The sequence below is a fragment of the Pinus tabuliformis genome, chromosome 8 (genome assembly GCF_031772625.1).
Source record: "Pinus tabuliformis cultivar Carrire ecotype Pingquan chromosome 8, CPIR1, whole genome shotgun sequence".
NCBI classification, from domain to species: domain Eukaryota; kingdom Viridiplantae; phylum Streptophyta; class Pinopsida; order Pinales; family Pinaceae; genus Pinus; species Pinus tabuliformis.
In genome coordinates this window covers 897,011,224-897,032,632 of record NC_142294.1, presented here as the reverse complement: position 1 = coordinate 897,032,632, position 21,409 = coordinate 897,011,224, and the positions used below count along the sequence as shown (strand labels likewise).

The following is a 21,409-nucleotide window of genomic DNA, read 5'->3' as shown; positions in this document are numbered from 1 at the left end:
ATTTGACTTGACCAAAGATAGAGTTCCAATGATAATTTTTTTATATTTCGGGCCAGGGCTACCGACAGTGCACTACCTAGATGTGGGGGGAGACCTGTAAACAAAGTGCGAGCCTCTCAGTTGTTCCGCACCCCCGAGCGATCTTCTGCTATGCTGAGGATAGCCGCCTCGAGCACCATTCCATTATAGAAATTTGTAGAATCTGTCATTCCCATTTTATTGGTTGTCGTCCAAAGAATTCTTTCTCCGAAATAATCGCCTTCAGATTCCACTCTAAGAGTCGTCGAAGCTTGCATGTTTTTCAAGGGTGGGTATTTTTAATCACATTGCTTTAGTTTATTATCTAAATTTGATCTCAATTGTCTAATCGTACTCAAGGATTTTCGAGTTGCATTAATTTTATATAAGTGTGATTAGATAACGGATAATTTTCGTCACACAATGATGGGTGATAATTATAACAATGTTAATAATTGATAAAAATCAATTTTAGTAATCGCACCATTGATTCAAGAGAAACCTTGTCTGCACCATTTCATACCAACTACCATAATAGTGGATTGAACGTAAAAAAAAATAGAGAGTGTGCTATTGATTTGACCAATTACCATAATCATGGATTAAATGGACATGAAAGTTAGAGGAAATGGAGCGACACCATTCAAAGCCATACATTGTGAGCCCAGACCAAATTTAGATCACTATTAAATGATAGAGGAATTCCACCTTATTCCACCTCCTAATACGAGCAACAACAGTTAAAGGTTTTAATCCAAACAAATAACATTAGATTTTGGAGCAGGCTTGGCCTGCGACTCGCATCTAATGGCACAACCTTTACCAATGTGACTCAAAACTTTTTTTCCATGTCTAGGTGGTCCGCTTTTATGCCTGGGGAGCTTCCCAGTCAAATGAATGAAAGAGTGACCACAACAACAATAGATTGGCCACCCAACTAGCGGGTTTCTGTAGATATTGAGCGGTTTCTATACAAAAGTTACTAACACCTAGCCCAAAGAGTCAAATTCACCAACAACTACATCTTGGTGTGCGTAAAGAACCCCAACATTAGAGGAATGGGGATTACTGATACAGTTTAAGGGGCAGAGGAAATGGAGCGACGCCACACCATTTAACTCCGCGATTGATTGTTTCCTCTCCATTGTTTACCCACTATGATTGCTTCTCTAAATTAGATTAACATAGTTGATAGCTATTATACATACATCTTCCTTTTAACAAACAAAACGTAGTGATAACCGGGATTCAGAACGATATGCAAATGGCTATTGTGAGGTTTCTTTTGGCAATCTTAGGCGTTATTTCAATTATAAGTTTGCAAGCCTTTTCAGGTTTATATAGTATGTAGAATTGATTTCATTTTATGGATCTGCACGAAAGCTGGGCCAATTCTAACGTACAGATCCATTTATTCAAAGTTTGTGCAGAGGAATTTAATATTGCTCCGATTTGGCCCAGCTTTCGTGCAGATCCATTTATTCAAAGTTTGTGCTGGGTGTTTATATGATTGTGAAATTGAACCGATATTATGAATGGTTTAAGATCTTTGCTCAGGTTTCCTGCAGATATATTTATTTGATTTAGTTTTCCATGGTTGCCTGTCTAGATCTCATTGGACTGCAAGGCAAACTCTTTTTTTTGGTATTTGTTTATTAGCCGCAGCTTATTTCGCAATCATTTTGCTGTGATACAGTATCAGTGATGAGACTAAGGAGGTTGCACAAATATCTAAATCTTAATTTGAATCAAATTTACACGGCGTGAGATCTCGTGATATATTTCCGTACATCTCTCCTACCGCGCACTGGAAAAGGACCTCCAAATCCATCAAGATGAATGACATGAGGCCAAACCTCAAGCCAGAGGTTAAACCTGCCAAAAAAAAGCCAACACCACAATTATAGCGATATAAATCCAGAACTATATGCCCCAACATTCTTCGTTGACCACCATTTTACTAGGGGTAGGGCGGGGGGTTAGGGGGGTAGGGGAGGTAGAGAGGAACTCTTCGCTTCAAGACGACAGAGATTCTGAAAAGGTTGTTACCAGAAGGAACAGTGTTGACATGGGAGTCTGCTGAAACCAGTCGTAGATTTAGAAGACTTTTGAAACCTGGAATGTTGGGCATGCATGTGAACTCAGATGGGGCACTAGTTGATGAAAGAGAAGAATGTATGCATCGTATCTTCAAATAAAATTAATGTTTTCCATATTTTGTTAAATGAGAAGTTATGAAGCATTTTTATGTTGTTGGATTATGTCTTAAGTATGATAAATTTTATTGTTTAAATATCTACAATGCAATATCAAATTAGAGATATAATGTCTGTTTTATTCAGTGTACAAATAAAGACTTTTGAATTCATTCAGTGATATAATTTGTTCATAATGTCATGTTTTTTTAGTTTTATAGTTGAAAAAATTTCAATTTCTTTTGTATCTAGCATGTTGTGGTTGAAAACATGTTAAATTTATACTTAGGAAAGAAAAATGATATTCTACCAGAAACATTAATGTGTTTTTTCCTTAAAATTTAACTTTGTTTGAGACATAAAAAATTGGTTTTATTAGCATTTTTTAAAAAGTATGAAAATTGACCCTAAAAAAAAAATCATTATTCCAGTATCAACACTTTCGTTCTGAAGCTATATTTTGCAGGAAAATTTCGTAGAAAATTTCGTAGTCACTGCCATTTTTAAAACAGCCGCAAAATTGACACCTAAAAAAAAAAACATCGTTCCAGTATCCACACTTTTCGTTTTGAGCATTGTTTTTGTGGTTTGTTTCGGGTTTTTGGGCCAGAGTTGCGGTTTTGAGTTTATAGTTCCCGTTTCAAAGTTTACATTGTTTCAATATCAAACACTGAGAGAAGTCTACTTTGTGAGTTGGAAGTCTTCTTCCGGAATTGGTTGTAAGTGATGTTCTTCAAGACTTCATTCATGAGCTTTATCTCTCTGTACCTATCAAACATTGTCTTCTCCATTTCTGTTTGGGCAATGTGTGTTTCTAGCTCAGTCTCCTTATGACCTTATGAAGATGAAGGTTTAGAAGGAGATGTAGTGAACTTGGTAGTTTTAGGTGGTGAATCGGTGATAATGATAGCTACCCGTTCTTCAGTTTCCTTGTCTACTTCTGGTTTGTGAGTTACCTTCGGTCTCTTTCTATAACTAATTCTAAATTCTTTGGCTTCACCTCCAATAGTAGATGATGATCCTTCTTCTCTCTGCCTTTTGCTGGATTTTTCCTGAGGAACAAGAGTCTGCAAACTAGAAGTGGAAACATGCTTCTCTTCAGCTTTCTATAGGGTATTTTCTACCCATTCCAACTAATTTACATATTTTTCTATGTTTGGCTTAGAACTATGGATATAGGGAGTGTTCTTATTGTCCACTCCGAGCTTCGAAATGATGCCACAGGGGTCATAAGACCATGTGAAGCACAAATTGAACTTAATTTCCTTCATTATCTTATCTTCCTCCTCATCTGATGTCCTTGTGTTGCATGCAAATGGGCCCACCTGTGTTTTAATTCTAAATTGTGCCTTCTTCTTTGCCACTACAAAGTGGATCTCATGTGATTTCAACATCTGCCTAATATATTCTAGTGCAAAGATCCTCATTGGGAGGTACTTGGGGAGCTTTTAGGGGGCCAATTCACATCCATAGACTCAAATCTTTGTGTATTTTTTATACACGTACCAATTTATGGTCTTTTCTTGGTCTAATAGATGTAGAATTCTTTTGATCTCCTCACTGATTTGGGGCTGCACTGCACTACTGAGAATGTTCATAGATGGATGAACAAAATCTTCTATAAACTGCTTGTAGGTGAATTCCTGTTGTTCCTTCATGACCATTGAGGTCCAAAAGATCACTGGATGTTGATCCCCTATGTCATCCAATTTCTGCAATGCAAAATTGAACTTTTATGCTTGATAGTAGATGAACATGTAAATTAAAACAGAGGTGTAACTGAACACCTGCTCTGTAGGAAACTTGATGAACTTCTTTTGGATATTATCAGCCAAGAATTGACTGAAATTGAAGATCATAGAGGGCTTACTATCTATGGAAAATGTGGAGAGCAATCATAAGATGGACTCATCCACCAATTGATCAGAATGATAGCCTAGAATGTAAGAAATGATGGAATTAATCTGTTTGGCATGATCTGGGAAAATGGAAGAAGGATAAGGGGGATTATTCTTGGGAAAATGGGCACTCTCTGGCAAGAAAATCTAAACAATTCTAGCTCTGGTGGCAAAATCCATCTTTTGATAAAGCTGGGTGAGGGATTGTAAGGAGAAAGACGCGGCGTTTTCCACAGAAGGGGCCAACATCATTTGGTCAATAGATTTGGTTGTAATGCTGAAAGGAATGTCACCTGTAGGGGCAATTATGGCTCTTTGGGAAGGGACAGAGCATGCTTGGCATCTTCTGTTAAATTCTGGGGCTTGGAATGTCGAAGGAAAGATATATTTGTGGAGGTTTGACTCTCAGAGTCCTATCTCATCTATCTTATCCATGTGTTTATCCTCTAACCAATGATGCAAATATAGGAAATCACAGTCACACATAATTTCGTTGATTCTATAACCCATGTCTACTAAGGGGATATGATATAGGTCTATAACATGTGGAATTAGTGGATTAATGGCCTTATCCTGGGTCTTATTTTTAGATGGCATGACTGTAGAAGTTTTTTAAACAAAAATGAATATGCAAAGAAGGCTTACTAGACTCAGAAGAAATAACAGTCTGTGAGGCGAAAGGGAACAGTTAGGTCAGTGAATGTCAGAGTCCTGGTGGCGAAGAAGCTCTGATGGAGATCGCTGCAGGAAATTATGAATATCAGATGACAATGAGCAGTGAAAAATTGAGAAAGACAGGCTCTGGATTTATTTAAACATTTGGGACAAAGTCCCATTGGAAATGGCGCAGGACCATTACTAAATGGTTACCTGAGAAAATTTGACTGAGAAACGGGTATTAAGCGGGAAAACATTTAATAGGTGCAATGGTATAGACAAGTGGTAGGTGGAGAGTGGTGGAGGAAAAGTGATGGGGGGTGCGGCATGAACAAATAAGAGATATGCAGTTTTCGGAGGGGGTGATGGGTAGTAAGCAGTACCAGTGGGGATGAGTGTGAAATCACGAGGATGCAACACATAGGGGGTAGGGCCCGACAGAAGAAACCACCTTCTGGACCCCCATCCAATGTCAGTAAGGGGAGAATGTAAAGGGGGGGTTGAAAAAGGACAAGGGTCATGGATGGAGCGGGGGACCGGATCCCAAGGTGATGATCATGACTGAGGTTTAATCACAAACAACAAAATAATTATCCACTTGCACCTCTATCATTTCCTTTTAAAACTTAGGATAAGGGGGAAATATAAGGTATGAAGTACTTTATCCCCCGTGCATATAATTATCTTTTGAACTTAGGGTAAGGGATAAATAACAAAATATTTTGAAATACATAATGCATAGCATGCACTCTCCATTTTTTCCATATCCTCAAACTTAGGATAAAATTTATGCATGCTGATATTTAAGAAAACCACCTAATCTACCTACCCTTAGCTAGACTAGCATTTTTTATTTTAATCTCTAGGGTGCACTTAGACTAGCAAACCCATTTTTATTTTCTTTTATGCAGAAAGAAAAACTATCTAACCTATCCCTTATTTCTCCTATTGACCCAGATTAAACTGTTGGGTCAATGTCATTTTCTACCTAACTAATGATTTACCCAGATTAAATTGTTGGATAAACCTTTATTCTCTATCTAATTTATAGAAATTTAAAGAAGTTTAATCATGATTAAGTAGTATGATTAAACTAAAGCAAGTGATTATGGCATTTTGAATAAGCTGCACACAACTTTATTTTATATAAATTAAGAAAAAAACTATGTATGAGTAGTGGCATTTAGACTTGCAACACTTTCAATATTATTCTCTTTTTGGTTTTCTTTCTTTTTTTGGCGAGGTTCAATATTTCTTATTTTTTTTTCAATACTTTTGTTTTTCTCTGTATTCTTTTTCTTTATACCCTCTTTTCATTTTATATCAAATTTTTCTTTTTATTTGGAAATCATTGGAAGATTGACAAATATTTACAAAATAGGATTCCTAAGATACATCACTCAATTACCTTGAGATCCTATAAATTATAGGACCCTAACAAGAGTTTAACCCTCTTACCATGAAACGTAGGATTGTTCTAGTGTGGGTTAGACTTCCAAGCTTACCCCTCCAGTGGATATGGCCAGAGATCCTATAAGACATTGGAGATTCAATAGGTTGATTCATCAAAGTGTACAACAACAGATTGGGAAATGGTATCATCACTTTCATCTGCATCTGTATTGAAGTGGACCTTAGTAAAGGTCTACAAGACAAAATCATCCTCAAGTGCGAAGGGAAGTATTATACCCAACCATTGGATTACAAAAATACGACGTTCGGGTGTATAAGGTGTCAATATCCTACGCATCTTCAGAGTGTAGGTCTGTCTTCTGAAGAGGTGTTCTAATCCTAGATGCTGAAGAAATATAGCATGGATGACAAGACCTGAAGCCATCAACTAGTTCTAAGAACTCTATTGATCATAAAAATAATGTTTCTCAGCTAAAGAATCCACCCTCGGACAACTCGCCCTCTCGATATCCAATTTTGCATCAAGTTTTTGTGAATCATCTCCCCGTAGAGGAGAATCGTCTAACAAAGGACAATGAAGTAGCATCAAAATTACTTGTGTTGACTATCTGTAGCCAAAATCACTCTCACAAGTCTAACCATTCAAAAAAAAGTCAAGTCCAAATTATGTTAATACCCTCCATAGTGAAACTAATAGTTGGACTAACCCAAAAACACCTTGCAATGAATAAATTTGTAGAATTTATCATACTATGAAGGTTGAGATTGAATACCATTTCCTTTTAACATGTTCTTCTATTATTAATATAAGTCACGACTTTATTATTAATAATATAAGTAATTGAGCTTAATTTTTTTTAATAGTGATTGGTAGATTGTATTAGCAAAATTTGTGGAGTAATGTAGCAACATTATAAAATGAAACCTACAGAGCCAACTTTTCCAAAAAGTTTCCTATAGAAGGCCTACTTTTGACATGTTTTCCTAACTAGGACAAAACACCAAATTTACAAGGAGGTATACATGTCAATTCTCTAGAGAAAATATCGCTGAAATTACAACCTTTTGCTTTCGAACCAGACCATTAAACTAAACGAATTCTAGAAAATAACTTCATTTGTATATAAATTGACCAAGGGTGTTGCCACACTAAAATCAAGCAAAACCACAAGAGGAGAGAAAAGAAAGTTGGTTGAATATGTTTTGGCTGTTATGGGCATAGTGGGAAAAACTTCATTCCACTGCAATACTTCTAGTTGACTTCTCAACTTGTCAATTTTATTTGTCGGGATTCCTCGGCATGCCCATTCTGGGAATACCCTGCAATCATCACCATCCAGGATATGATGTCTCGGAGATTCATTTGGTCAAATACTTCACGTGCCTTGTCCATTTTCCCACATTTTGTATACATGTCTAGTAGGGAATTGCCCACAGATACCTCAGACTGGAATCCCCTTCTATTTATTTCTTCATGTACCTCCATACCCTATTCCAGAGCTCCCAAATTGGCACATGCCAAGAGAATACATTGGAATGTCTTCGAGTTTGGCTTCACACCTGCCAATTGCATTTCTCGGAAAAGCTTCAGAGCCTCCTCATCCCATCCGTTCCGCGTAACGCCTACAATCATCACTTCCCACAACACAGTATCCCGTTTACGCATTTTGGCAAACAAATGGCATGCATCTTCTACACTCCCACATCTTGCATACATATCTACAAGGGAACTTTGAACAAAAACATGAGACTGGAAACCACTTTTGATTATTTCCCCATGGATTTCCATACCCTGTTCCAGATCGGCACATCCCGGCAGAACACTAACATATGTTTTGGAGTTTGGCTTCATACCCACAAGCCACATTTTCTTGAAAAGCTCCATGGCCTCCTCTGCCTGCCCATTCTGCGCATACCCTGCAATCAACGCTGTCCAGGATACAACGTCTCGTTCACACATTTTGTCAAACAGATAGCGTGCATCTTTTATGTTGCCACATTTTGCATACATATCTATCAGGGTATTCGCGACAAATAAATCACTCTGCAATCCGCTTCTTCTGATCTTTTCATGAATGTCCAATCCTTCTCTAATGTCTGCAGAGTCGGCGCAAGCAGGGGGTACACTGCCGAATGTGAACTTATTGGGTTGAATGCCTTCTCGCCGCATGAGGAAGAACAACCCTAAAGCTTTGTGGGCTACCCTCTGCCTAGCATAATCGGCGATCATCACAGTGCACGAACATACATCACATTCAGGTATTTGATCGAAAACTCTGTGAACGTCTGCCAGGCTCCCACATCTTACATAGACGTTGAGGAGAGTAGTGTGTTAATGTGTGACAACCTAAGTCACAAGACACGTCCTCCAAGGTCGCGTGTCCCGTATTTTACGTGTCAGACACGAGAACGGCCCTAAAACGTGTCGAAAACGTTTTTCATTGTGTCCTGTAAAATGTGAAACATATTCGCCGGTTTTTATCATGTCCTACATCTAGAAAACGCGTATTCCGTTGATAGAAAATGTTGCCTACATAAGCTACAATTTTTTTTGAAAGAAACAAATAATTTTTTAGTGGGGCAACCTAATGATCAAGTCTAGGCCCTAGTATTGATATGCTATTCATGGTAATGTTAAATTCTTAAAGTAAAAGTGACATTCTCCTTAATCTTCATTTTCATTTTCATCCTTTTACTTAAATTTTTAACATTACCATGAAATGACTCAGGATGTTTGAGAGTGGTTCCGGCCTCATTGCATTTCATATGGAGAAAGTGGAATTTTAGATTTCATTTTAAAATGCAGCAGACTTATCAGTTTTTGAGGATTTCAGGATTGGGAGATTGTAATGTTTCCAAGTGACACCACCTGCCCGGGCTACTCCTGCCACCGGTAGAGGACGTGGTCTATCTCCTATAGCTCCTACTTCTAATTCTTCAGCATCTAGAGCATAGAAAACTCCACTGCCAACTCCACCAGCACTAGCATCTACATCTAGAGGGAAAGGGAAAGCTATGGCATTTTCTCGCAAGAGGGGCAGAGGAAATCAATAGGATTAGACTTTAGTTATTTTCTTATGTGCTTGTAAGTTGTACCTGAACAATGAACATTGAATATTCAAGAATCAAGACCATCATATCACATTCTAATTTCTAAATAGTAAATTTTGATTCTATTTATTTTTTTAGAGTGAACTATGAACTTTGAGAAGTAATTATATTTTAATTTGATTAGATAAGCTGCAACCTGCAATTTAATATGGATAAAAAACTATATTTCGGTATATATATATATATATATATATATATATATATATATATATATATATATATATATATATATATATATATATATATATATATATATTTATTAAATATATATAAAATGAGTCCTCCGTGTCTCATGTCCTCGTGTCATGTGACTTAGGTGACAACTGTAAATCCTCTCCGAGTGATTTGTGCATGGAGTAATTTTCTCTCTGCCAAATCGTTTTTCCAAATGCAAACCTGCAAGAGAGAGACATAAGTAAAAGAGTCTGCGTCGTCGACCATGGGAGGAGTGTTCACTGGATTCATGGGATTGGCTTCTGTGTGAAGTTGAATGGCAGGGAGTAGTCTACCCAAGTGGAGGAATTAGTGAGAGAGCAGCCCGCGGGTTATTTCCGAATTCAAATTCCATGGTGAATTAGCTTCCCGGCGGCAAGAGGCGATGGAAATCTGAATGTCGCTCAAAAACCTATCAGTGGTCCACATTAATGCGGAGGGTGGCAGAGCTGGGCAGAAGCCGCAGAAGGTGGCGGAGGGCGGGGGAGGGCGGAGGAATTGCCAGCCGGAGGTTTTTTCGAGCGGCGATGGAAACAAGGCAATTCCTCCGCCTGGGTAGACTACTCCAATTCTTCGCTTCTAGTGGTGTACTGCCTGAATTCATCGCCTGCAATAATTAATAACAATTAGCGTGTATATTAGTGATCGAATTCAGCGCTTCGAGTGGTGTACTGACTGAATCATGGCTTGCAATAATTAATAGATGAACAAAATTAGTAATTAGTGGCGAGTGGAACTGACCGAATTCATCGGTGGTCATGGAGAGAATATGTTTCAACATTGTACAAACCGCATTCATCGCTTGCAATAATTAATAACAATTACCGTGTATTTCAGTGGCGTACTGACCGAATTCAGCGCTTGCAATGATTAGTAACAATTAGCGTGTATTTTAGTGATCGAATTCATCACTTTGCAATAATTAGCATTTGTTGGTGTCAAGTCCACGACGCGTCTGACGCTATTTTTGAGGTTTGTGTTTCTTTTCCAAAATGGCAAAAACCTCGAGAATGGTGTTTGGAAATTAGTTGGTGCATAAATTCCAAGTGATTACATTCAACAAATTTTTTTCCCTCTGTTCCCCCATCCAAAACAACCATTTTGAATTCTGTTTTTTTACTCAGCGAATTGTTCTTTCGTGCCAAGACATGGATCAATTCTAGCAAATATTACTATTTATTATTTTCTCTCCGTAGATCAACTCAGGGCATAGGGATTGAACATTAAATCTCTTGGTTTGCAGGATTTTACATCACCTCCATCACCAATTGAACTATCCCTAGAACCTTAAATACTATTAGTTTTAATATAATTAAATATAAATATATTTTACTTTGGATTTACTAATTACTAAAAAGACACCATGAATTGAAATGTCATTAAAAACACTTAAAAAACCCAACCATCCTTTAATTAGGAAAAAAATATGGAAAAAACTAATTGATATCAAATTAATTTACTGTATGATACTACAAATAAAGATTATTTTTTCTAACATGTGAGATGAAATGTACAACATTGAATTTGGAACACTCTAGATTCTCTTTTGGAAATGTTATGGTTTTCCATGTAGAAATAACTCGAAATTTCTCTGCTAAAAAATCACACTAAGATCAATAGGCACAAACTTCTTCTACTAAATTCTAAGGATGGAAAACTCACAATAGAAACATATGCAATCATTCAATCATAATGCACAAAGTTTTTTTACTGGGGACTCCTCTGTTTGTATTATATCATATGAGAACAATGGTCAATTACAATGACTGCTTCAATGTTGAAGCTCAATTTGCACTGCAATTTTGATTTCTCCCGACTCTGCTCTCGCCAATATTTAGACAAAATAGGCCTCCAGCTTCCTCCTATTTCCTTGCGCAATTCTTGCTCCTAAAGAATAAGGAAATATCCTATTTTCATGGGCATTCCCAAGATAATAAGCTCACTTGCATGCACAAACTTTGTACACTTGAAATAGTATACAATATTGTTACAATTGTGCATTTTCCCTCCATTTCACTAAGCAATTTGAATTGCATGCATGACTAGGGATATTTTTAGTAATTTGACTAGTTAATTGAGAGTTCAATGAGTTGACAATAGTTACACTACTCAATTGAACTCATATCGACTCTATTCTAGACTAGAACTAAGATAATTGACTTTCACTAAAGATAACACCTTTAGATAGCCAAATCTTAGCCACCAACTTGCACACAACTCTACTATTGGCCCACCAACTCAAATTGACTAACTTAACTGAGTGATTTGGCCATCTTACTCCTACTAATTGGTTGCCAACTCATCTTGCTGAAGGGAAAATTCGAATTTATTCATTTGACTAAGGCACAAGTGAAATGAAGCGTTTTCTTGCAACAATTTAGCAATCCCTCTTAGATATACTGGATGTACTACCCAGACGGAATGGTGTAAGGTTGATTAACCAATCCTTGGGAACCATATGTAACATAAATATATTGGTACTAGACCTGGGCCCCATAGGGTTGTTGATACTGAACATTGCTTGATCCAAACTGACCACCAAGATTCTGAACCTATTGGTACTGGACATTGCTTGATCTAGTGGGGTCAGTAGGGTTGTAAATAATACCAGAAGAGGGTTGGTTTATACCAAGCATGTAAGCTTGTGAGCCGTTCACATTAGTGGCACCTGAAACCATAGATACATTTAGATTCTGCCCCCCAAGCGGTGGAAAAATCTAGCCACTGACTAATGGGACAGAAGAACTAGAAAAGACAATCTTTGAAACCACCGGTTGCGACTGATGCATAATTGGGATTGATGATACAAGAGTGTTTGGGACGGTGGGTTGCATCGGGACTGAAGTAACAACTGGTTGGGAGGTCGTGTTTGTGACGAACGGACCTGATGTGGGCCTGCGCCTGATGCCCAAATAGGATTATGGTAGAGTGATGAGGCACTCGGTGTGCCTGAAACTAAATGCCCTAAAGACACATAGCTGGGACGCAAGCTAGAGGGAATACCTTCCGAATAATGGAAACCCTTGGGGGGGAATTGCAACTACAATTCTTCCCCCTCAATAGTGTGTGGATTTGAGACTTCGGAATCATCTGGAGAGGTGACTAGAGCATTTCCTTCTGGTTCCATATCTGAAAACAAACGACGATGAATAGTCGAACATGTACTGGGGGATAGTTCCAAAGGAACACTCGGTTGATCGTACGAATTGTAAGGGCACTGTGGTGATATCTCAACAGTGTCAAACAAAGGGTTCAGAGGATAGATAACTAGTCCAATCTGACCTTCAATGGTCAGCGATTTCCGTGGAGTTCGAATAGGATTATCCAGAGATTTTGGGCCAAGATCAACAGATGACCCTGAGTCAAAAGAAGGTGGAGGATGAGATAATAATGGTTGAACACTCAAAAAAATTGCGAGTTCAATGTTTTGGTCCTCAGATGGCTCTGATAACTCAAAAAGCGGCTCCTCGGACAATCTTTCAGAAGGAGGAGAGGAAGGGGAATTGGGTGAACCATATGGTTTAGCCACGATGACCTTGTCTTAGTTGACAAAACAGATAATTTCAAGGCTTTAAAATGTCCTTTTAAGGAAACTCCTGATTTTGTCAAAAATCTAACAGGATATTTTGGATCGTAGGCAATCAATTATTTAAGATTCATAGAAGACTGATGTTCTTTCATTTTTTAAGAGTCAAGAAAGAAATGAAGATGACTCTATCACTTTCGATTGGAAACGAGCTTGAAAGGACAAGTGCTCGGATGATCTTTCAAGTTTAATGAGTCAAAAAAAGAAAATTACTACTCCAGATGATCTAGGTAAATAGGATTACCAGGCAACCGTGGACTCCAGAATACCTCCTAGTGAACCAAGAAGTACGAGCAGGCAATCTCCTTGAATGCTATGTTTGGTGTATCACGTTCGCAAGGCAACCGACTCGGCTTCCTAAGATAAAAGGATTGCAGCCTAGTGGGGTCTCCCATTATATACTCGGCGATATGGGGAGCACAAATCTGTGTTAGCATTGTCTAATGCCGAAGCTAACGACAGTTGCTAGGTTTATAGACGCTGGAACATGTCTCTAGCCTAGACCTTATAGATGTGATTGTTAATGTCAAATGTGCCTTAGGTAAATTCAATTCATTTTAGACTTGATCTTGAATTAAATTTCAGTTTTCAGGTCTTAGCGATGCTACTCGAAAAACCTAAAATTCAACTAAATGGGACAAGACCCTTTCAATTCGATGAAATGCCTATACTAGAGAGGGTAGAAACTACTCAATCAAATGCAAATAATCAAGAAATTGAAAACGAAATGATTTTTTAGTAGTTCACTTTTTTGAAAAAATAAATTAAATGAAAAATGCATTCCAATTCCTAATTTCCTGACAAGCACTTATCTATTAGTCCTTTGAAATGAAAAAAAAAATATCTTCCTTTTTCAAATGCTGATGCAATTCTAGTGTTTTAAGAGATGCGAATAATAATGAAACGACAAGCTAGAATTTCATATCTTCTCATCAAACAACGAGACAAACTTCCACATACAATCTTTCAATGAGAAAATTTTCGAGGCTATGAGCTCTTCAAGCAGATGAAAACATGAAAAGAAAATTTCATTCAGATTGACGAAGCACCGACTTTGCCAAACACAAGACCGACAATATATTCTACGTCGAAAAGAGATGTTCAACTTAGTAAATGAAACTTTTCAAAACCTTGTGCAAAGAGGTCAAAATCATAGAGAGGACCAAAAAACACATGCAAGGAGAAAACACACCCACAACCGGACTCGATGAGTCTACAAGCTACTGACTACATGACTAACTAGATGTCCTAGAGTCATTGGTCATTCAATGACTTGATCAATCAAACAGTGAGATGACAAGCCTACAAGCAAGCAAAAAACCGAATGAAAAGTAGCTTTCTAATCAAGGAGAAAAATAGTCAAAAGGCTCACAGGGTAAAAAACACAAGAGAAGAACACACTAGAAAAGATTGGGCTCTAGCCCTAATCTTCACTTACAGGAATCAGCACGACTGACTAATTGACAATAAGGGCTAGAGGCTAGTCAGCGTGACTGTTCCTCTGCAATTCGTGCTGATCGGCATGACTATCAACAAGGATGAGGAAACCAACTGAACAAAAGGGAAAACGTGAAACTAGAAAATTTCTCATGAAATGAAGAAATCCAAAACAAACAAAAGGATGGGATATCCCTAGTGGAGTCGCCAATTTGAGGTGAAGTAAAATTATAAGTGCGGACACAAACGAATTCCTCAGGCCCGATAATGGGTCTAGCCACATCAATTACATTCTATGGAAGATTTCCTTAGATTAGAATCAATCAAGAGGGCCTACCTCTTGGTCACTTACCTTTCTTGATGATGTCCTTGCTTGCTCGCTCCAACAATCTCTCGCTTCCTTCTTCAAGCTCCAAAAACAAGTAAACAACAACATCACATAAACATAATAATAGACAAATTGAAATTCAACCTACTTAATGGGTCAAGAAGCATTAAGACATGAATATGTAATACTACAAAACATGTAAGAAATCAATTGATACTTGCATATATTAATATCAAAGAGAGATTACAACCATTCATCTTGACGTCACAGTCTTCCTCTGACAAGACCAGGTTCCCACACACTTCTGCTAGCACTTCATGATGGCTTCAAACAAGAATAGTTTAAAGACTCTTCCCTTTAGGCTTCACTCCAAACCAGAAACACTTCTCCCTCACACAACTAGATGGCTACAACTAGTAATAGCTTGCTTGTCAACTCAAAAAAGTATACTCACACTCAGCCAACACTCTATAACTAGTAACATTGTAACTAGCTTGTGCTTGTGAATAATGGAGGTTTGTATAGGAAATATGGATGGGAGATGGATCCTCTTCTCATGGGAGAAAGACTTATCCCTTGACGTAGTTCCATCATTATAGGGGAAAGGAGCCCAAACTGTCATCCTCAACCCTATTCGGCCAAACCATTTGCCAGACTTTCGTTACGGAGCTTCTAGAGATGGAAGCTTTATCTCTAATTTAAAAAACTTTCCATAACTAGACTGGTGCAACTAGAACATAGCTCAGTTGCACTGATCGACGTGGGGAATAGTGCTAATATCTGCACATCAACACGTGGGACACAAAGGTCATTAGCCCCAGACTTGTAAATTGGGCAAAACAAAAGTTTTAGGAGAAATGGTGCAAAAGGAAATGATCTTTTCATGAAGAGGGACATAATGGGAGTTTCTCCATGAAGGCAAATCCTATAGGGTTCACTGCAGATGTCCTCCAGGATCAAGGAATGGGGAGTACAGGGACAATGACAAATGTTGTGTAACAAAGGCCAAATCTAATTCATTGAGTCCAGTATGTTCATCCAGATTATTTCCTTAGCTTGGGCCAAGGTCTAGCCAATAGAAGTGCCTCTCTCTATCTGGTGCAGCTTTTCCAAAAGTCTCCGAGTTTTGTCCATTTCAGCATTCTGAGTATCTTCATATTTAGGCTTTTGGACCTCTAAAGCTTTGAGTTGGCCCTGCAAAGTCTCAATTTCCTTTGACTGTAATGACATATTTTGCAATGTCTGTGTGGCCTATTCAGCATTGGGGTCTAAGTTGAAGTAGTAAGTGCAGTGGTTGCTCCTATTGATGTTAGCTGAGAAAGAGGTACATCATCCAAGAGAATAATAGCCATCTTCAAAATGTCTTCCTTCTCCTTTATCAACTTTTTCAATTATGCTTCCATCTGTTTGATCTGTATATTTGGGTCTATAGTTAGTTTCATCATATCTGCTTTCTGAGCTTCACCTTCTTCAATGTCCTTGGTCATTGGATCTTTTGTAGATGGCAGCTTGAGTTGTTTTCTTAATGCTGCAATGTCTAGGTTTTTCTTCTTAATATTCTCTTCAACAACAATAACATCCTTAGGGTCATACCCTATCTTGATCACCAAGTCTTCCAAAGACTTGATCCTATTATCTTTCACCAAGGAGGAGACCTTCTCCATCTTCATTTGTGACTGTACATTTGCAAAAGAAACTTGTAATTTGGATAAAGACATGGCAGTGTTAGTCAGAGTGGAGGATATCATCTCACTAGTTTGTTTGTTCATTTCCATTTGATCGATGGGATGTATGTCCTTTGTACTAAACTCAAAAGTGGTGCCCTTATAGTTAGCTGCTGATTTGGGCTGTGAACTATGGGCCTCAAGAAAAGCCATTTGCATTTTACCATGCTCAATATCAAACACTGAGAGAAGTCTACTTTGTGAGTTGGAAGTCTTCTTCCAGAATTGGTTGTAAGTGATGTTCTTCAAGATTTCATTCCTGAGCTTTATCTCTCTGTACCTATCAAACATTGTCTTCTCCTTTTCTGTTTGGACAATGTGTGTTTCTAGCTCAGTCTCCTTATGACCTTATGAAGATGAAGGTTTAGAAGGAGATGTAGTGAACTTGGTAGTTTTAGGTGGTGAATCGGTGATAATGATAGCTACCTGTTCTTCAGTTTCCTTGTCTACTTCTGGTTTGTGAGTTACCTTCGGTCTCTTTCTATAACTAATTCTAAATTCTTTGGCTTCACCTCCAATAGTAGATGATGATCCTTCTTCTCTCTGCCTTTTGCTGGATTTTTCCTGAGGAACAAGAGTCTGCAAACTAGAAGTGGAAACATGTTGCTCTTCAGCTTTCTATAGGGTATTTTCTACCCATTAACTGATTTACATATTTTTCTATGTTTGGCTTAGAACTATGGATATAGGGAGTGTTCTTATTGTCCACTCCGAGCTTCGAAATGATGCCACAGGGGTCATAAGACCATGTGAAGCACAAACTGAACTTCATTTCCTTCATTATCTTATCTTCCTCCTCACCTGATGTCCTTGTGTTGCATGCAAATGGGCCCACCTGTGTTTTAATTCTAAATTGTGCCTTCTTCTTTGCCACTACAAAGTGGATCTCATCTGATTTCAACATCTGCCTAATATATTCTAGTGCAAAGATCCTCATTGGGAGGTACTTGGGGAGTTTTTAGGGGGCCAATTCACATCCATAGACTCAAATCTTTGTGTATTTTTTATACACGTACCAATTTCTGGTCTTTTCTTGGTCTAATAGATGTAGAATTCTTTTGATCTCCTCACTGATTTGGGGCTACACTACACTACTGAGAATGTTCATAGATGGATGAACAAAATATTCTATAAACTGCTTGTAGGTGAATTCCTGTTGTTCCTTCATGACCATTGAGGTCCAAAAGATCACTGGATGTTGATCCCCTATGTCATCCAATTTATGCAATGCAAAATTGAACTTTTATGCTTGATAGTAGATGAACATGTAAATTAAAACAGAGGTGTAACTGAACACCTGCTCTGTAGGAAACTTGATGAACTTCTTTTGGATATTATCAGCCAAGAATTGACTGAAATTGAAGATCATAGAGGGCTTACTAACTATGGAAAATGTGGAGAGCAATCCTAAGATGGACTCATCCACCAATTGATTAGAATGATAGCCTAGAATGTAAGAAATGATGGAAATAACCTGTTTGGCATGATCAGGGAAAATGGAAGAAGGATAAGGGGGATTATTCTTGGGAAAATGGGCATTCTCTGGCAAGAAAATCTAAACAATTCTAGCTCTAGTGGCAAAATCCATCTTTTGATAAAGCTGGGTGAGGGATTGTAAGGAGAAAGAGGCGGCGTTTTCCACAGAAGGGGCCAACATCATTTGGTCAATAGATTTGGTTGTAATGGTGAAAGGAATGTCACCTGTAGGGGCAATTATGGCTCTTTGGGAAGGGACAGAGAAAGCTTGGCATCTTCGGGTAAATTCCGGGGCTTGGAATGTCAAAGGAAAGATATATTTGTGGAGGTTTGACTCTCAGAGTCCTATCTCATCTATCTTATCCATGTGTTTATCCTCTAACCAATGATGCAAATATAGGAAATCACAGTCACACATAATTTCGTTGATTCTATAACCCATGTCTACTAAGGGGATATGATCTAGGTCTATAACATGTGGAATTAGTGGATTAATGGCCTTATCCTGGGTCTTATTTTTAGATGGCATGACTGTAGAAGTTTTTTGAACAAAAATGAATATGCAAAGAAGGCTTACTGGACTCAGAAGAAATAACAGTCTGTGAAGCGAAAGGGAACAGTTAGGTCAGTGAATGTCAGAGTCCTGGTGGCGAAGAAGCTCTGATGGAGATCGCTGCAGGAAATTATGAATATCAGAAGACAATGAGAAGTGAAAAATTGAGAATGACAGGCTCTGGATTTATTTAAACATTTGTGACAAAGTCCCATTGGAAATGGCGCAGGAGCATTACTAAATGGTTACCTGAGAAAAATTAACTGAGAAACGGGTATTAAGCGGGAAAACGTTTAATAGGTGCAATGGTATAGACAAGTGGCAGGTGGAGAGTGGTGGAGGAAAAGTGATGGGGGGTGCGGCATGAACAAATAAGAGATATGCAGTTTTCGGAGGGGGTGATGGGTAGTAAGTAGTAACAGTGGGGACGGGTGTGAAATCACGAGGATGCAACACATAGGGGGTAGGGCGTGGCAGAAGAAACCACCTTCTGGACCCCCATCCAATGTCGGTAAGGGGAGAATGTAAAGGGGGGGTTGAAAAAGGACAAGGGTCGTGGATGGAGCGGGGGACCGGATCCCAAGGTGATGATCATGACTGAGGTTTAATCGCAAACAACAAAATAATTATCCACTTGCACCTTTATCATTTCCTTTTCAAACTTAGGATAAGGGGGAAATATAAGGTATGAAGTACTTTATCCCCCATGCATATAATTATCCTTTGAACTTAGGGTAAGGGATAAATAACAAAATATTTTGAAATACATAATGCATAGCATGCACTCTCCATTTTTTCCATATCCTCAAACTTAGGATAAAAGTTATGCATGCTGATATTTAAGAAAACCACCTAATCAACTTACCCTTAGCTAGACTAGCATTTTTTATTTTAATCTCTAGGGTGCACTTAGACTAGCAAACCCATTTTTATTTTCTTTTATGCAGAAAGAAAAACTATATAACCTATCCCTTATTTCTCCTATTGACCCAGATTAAACTGTTGGGTCAATGTCATTTTCTACCTAACTAATGATTTACCCAGATTAAATTGTTGGATAAACCTTTATTCTTTATCTAATTTATAGAAATTTAAAGAAGTTTAATCATGACTAAGTAGTATGATTAAACTAAAGCAAGTGATTATGGCATTTTGAATAAGCTGCGCACAACTTTATTTTACATAAATTAAGCAAAAAACTATGTATGAGTAGTGGCATTTAGACTTGCAACACTTTCAATATTATTCTCTTTTTGGTTTTATTTCTTTTTTTGGCGAGGTTCAATATTTCTTATTTTTTCTTCAATATTTTTGTTTTTCTCTGTATTCTTTTTCTTTATACCCTCTTTTCATTTTATATCCAATTTTTCTTTTTATTTGGAAATCATTGGAAGATTGACAAATATTTACAAAATAGGATTCCTAAGATACATCACTCAATTACCTTGAGATCCTATAAATTATAGGACCCTAACAAGAGTTTAACCCTCTTACCATGAAATGTAGGATTGTTCTATTGTGGGTTAGACTTCCAAGCTTACCCCTCCAGTGGATATGGCCAGAGATCCTATAAGACATTGGAGATTCAATAGGTTGATTCATCAAAGTGTACAACAACAGATTGGGAAATGGTATCATCACTTTCATCTGCATCTGTATTGAAGTGGACCTTAGTAAAGGTCTACCAGACAAAATCATCCTCAAGTACGAGGGGAAGTATTATACCCAACCATTGTATTACAAAAATACGACGTTCAAGTGTATAAGGTGTCAATATCCTACGCATCTTCAGAGTGTAGGTCTGTCTTCTGAAGAGGTGTTCTAATCCTAGATGCTGAAGAAATATAGCATGGATGACAAGACCTGAAGCCATCAACTAGTTCTAAGAACTCTATTGATCATAAAAATAATGTTTCTCAGCTAAAGAATCCACCCTTGGACAACTCGCCCTCTCGATATCCAATTTTGCACCAAGTTTTTGTGAATCATCTCCCCGTAGAGGAGAATCGTCTAACAAAGGACAGTGAAGTAGCATCAAAATTACTTGTGTTGACTATCTGTAGCCAAAAGCACTCTCACAAGTCTAACCATTCAAAAAAAAGTCAAGTCCAAATTATGTTAATACCCTCCATAGTGAAACTAATAGTTGGACTAACCCAAAAACACCTTGCAATGAATAAATTTGTAGAATTTATCATACTATGAAGGTTGAGATTGAATACCATTTCCTTTTATCATGTTCTTCTATTAATAATATAAGTCACGACTTTATTATTAATAATATAAGTAATTGAGCTTAATTTTTTTTAATAGTGATTGGTAGATTGTATTAGCAAAATTTGTGGAGTAATGTAGCAACATTATAAAATGAAACCTACAGAACCAACTTTTCCAAAAAGTTTCCTATAGAAGTCCTACTTTTGACATGTTTTCCTAACTAGGACAAAACACCAAATTTACGAGGAGGTATGCATGTCAATTCCCTAGAGAAAATATCGCTGAAATTACAACCTTTTGCTTTCGAACCAGACCATTAAACTAAACGAATTCTAGAAAATAACTTCATTTGTATATAAATTGACCAAGGATGTTTCCACACTAAAATCAAGCAAAACCATAGGAGGAGAGAAAAGAAAGTTGGTTGAATATGTTTTGGATGTTATGGGCATAGTGGGAAAAACTTCATTCCACTGCAATACTTCTAGTTGACTTCTCAACTTGTCAATTTTATTTGTCGGGATTCCTCGGCACGCCCATTCTGGGAATACCCTGCAATCATCACCATCCAGGATATGATGTC

At 37.8% G+C, this 21,409-nt stretch overlaps 2 pseudogenes; both read right to left on the bottom strand.

The window, feature by feature from the left end:
• The window catches only part of LOC149238441 (sec1 family domain-containing protein MIP3-like), a 42,057-nt pseudogene extending 34,390 nt beyond the window's left edge, over positions 1–7,667 (bottom strand).
• Positions 7,668–7,670: 3 nt separating this feature from the next.
• Positions 7,671–8,411, bottom strand: LOC149238440 (pentatricopeptide repeat-containing protein At2g03880, mitochondrial pseudogene; annotated as a pseudogene).
• Between the last annotated feature and the right edge of the window lie 12,998 nt (positions 8,412–21,409).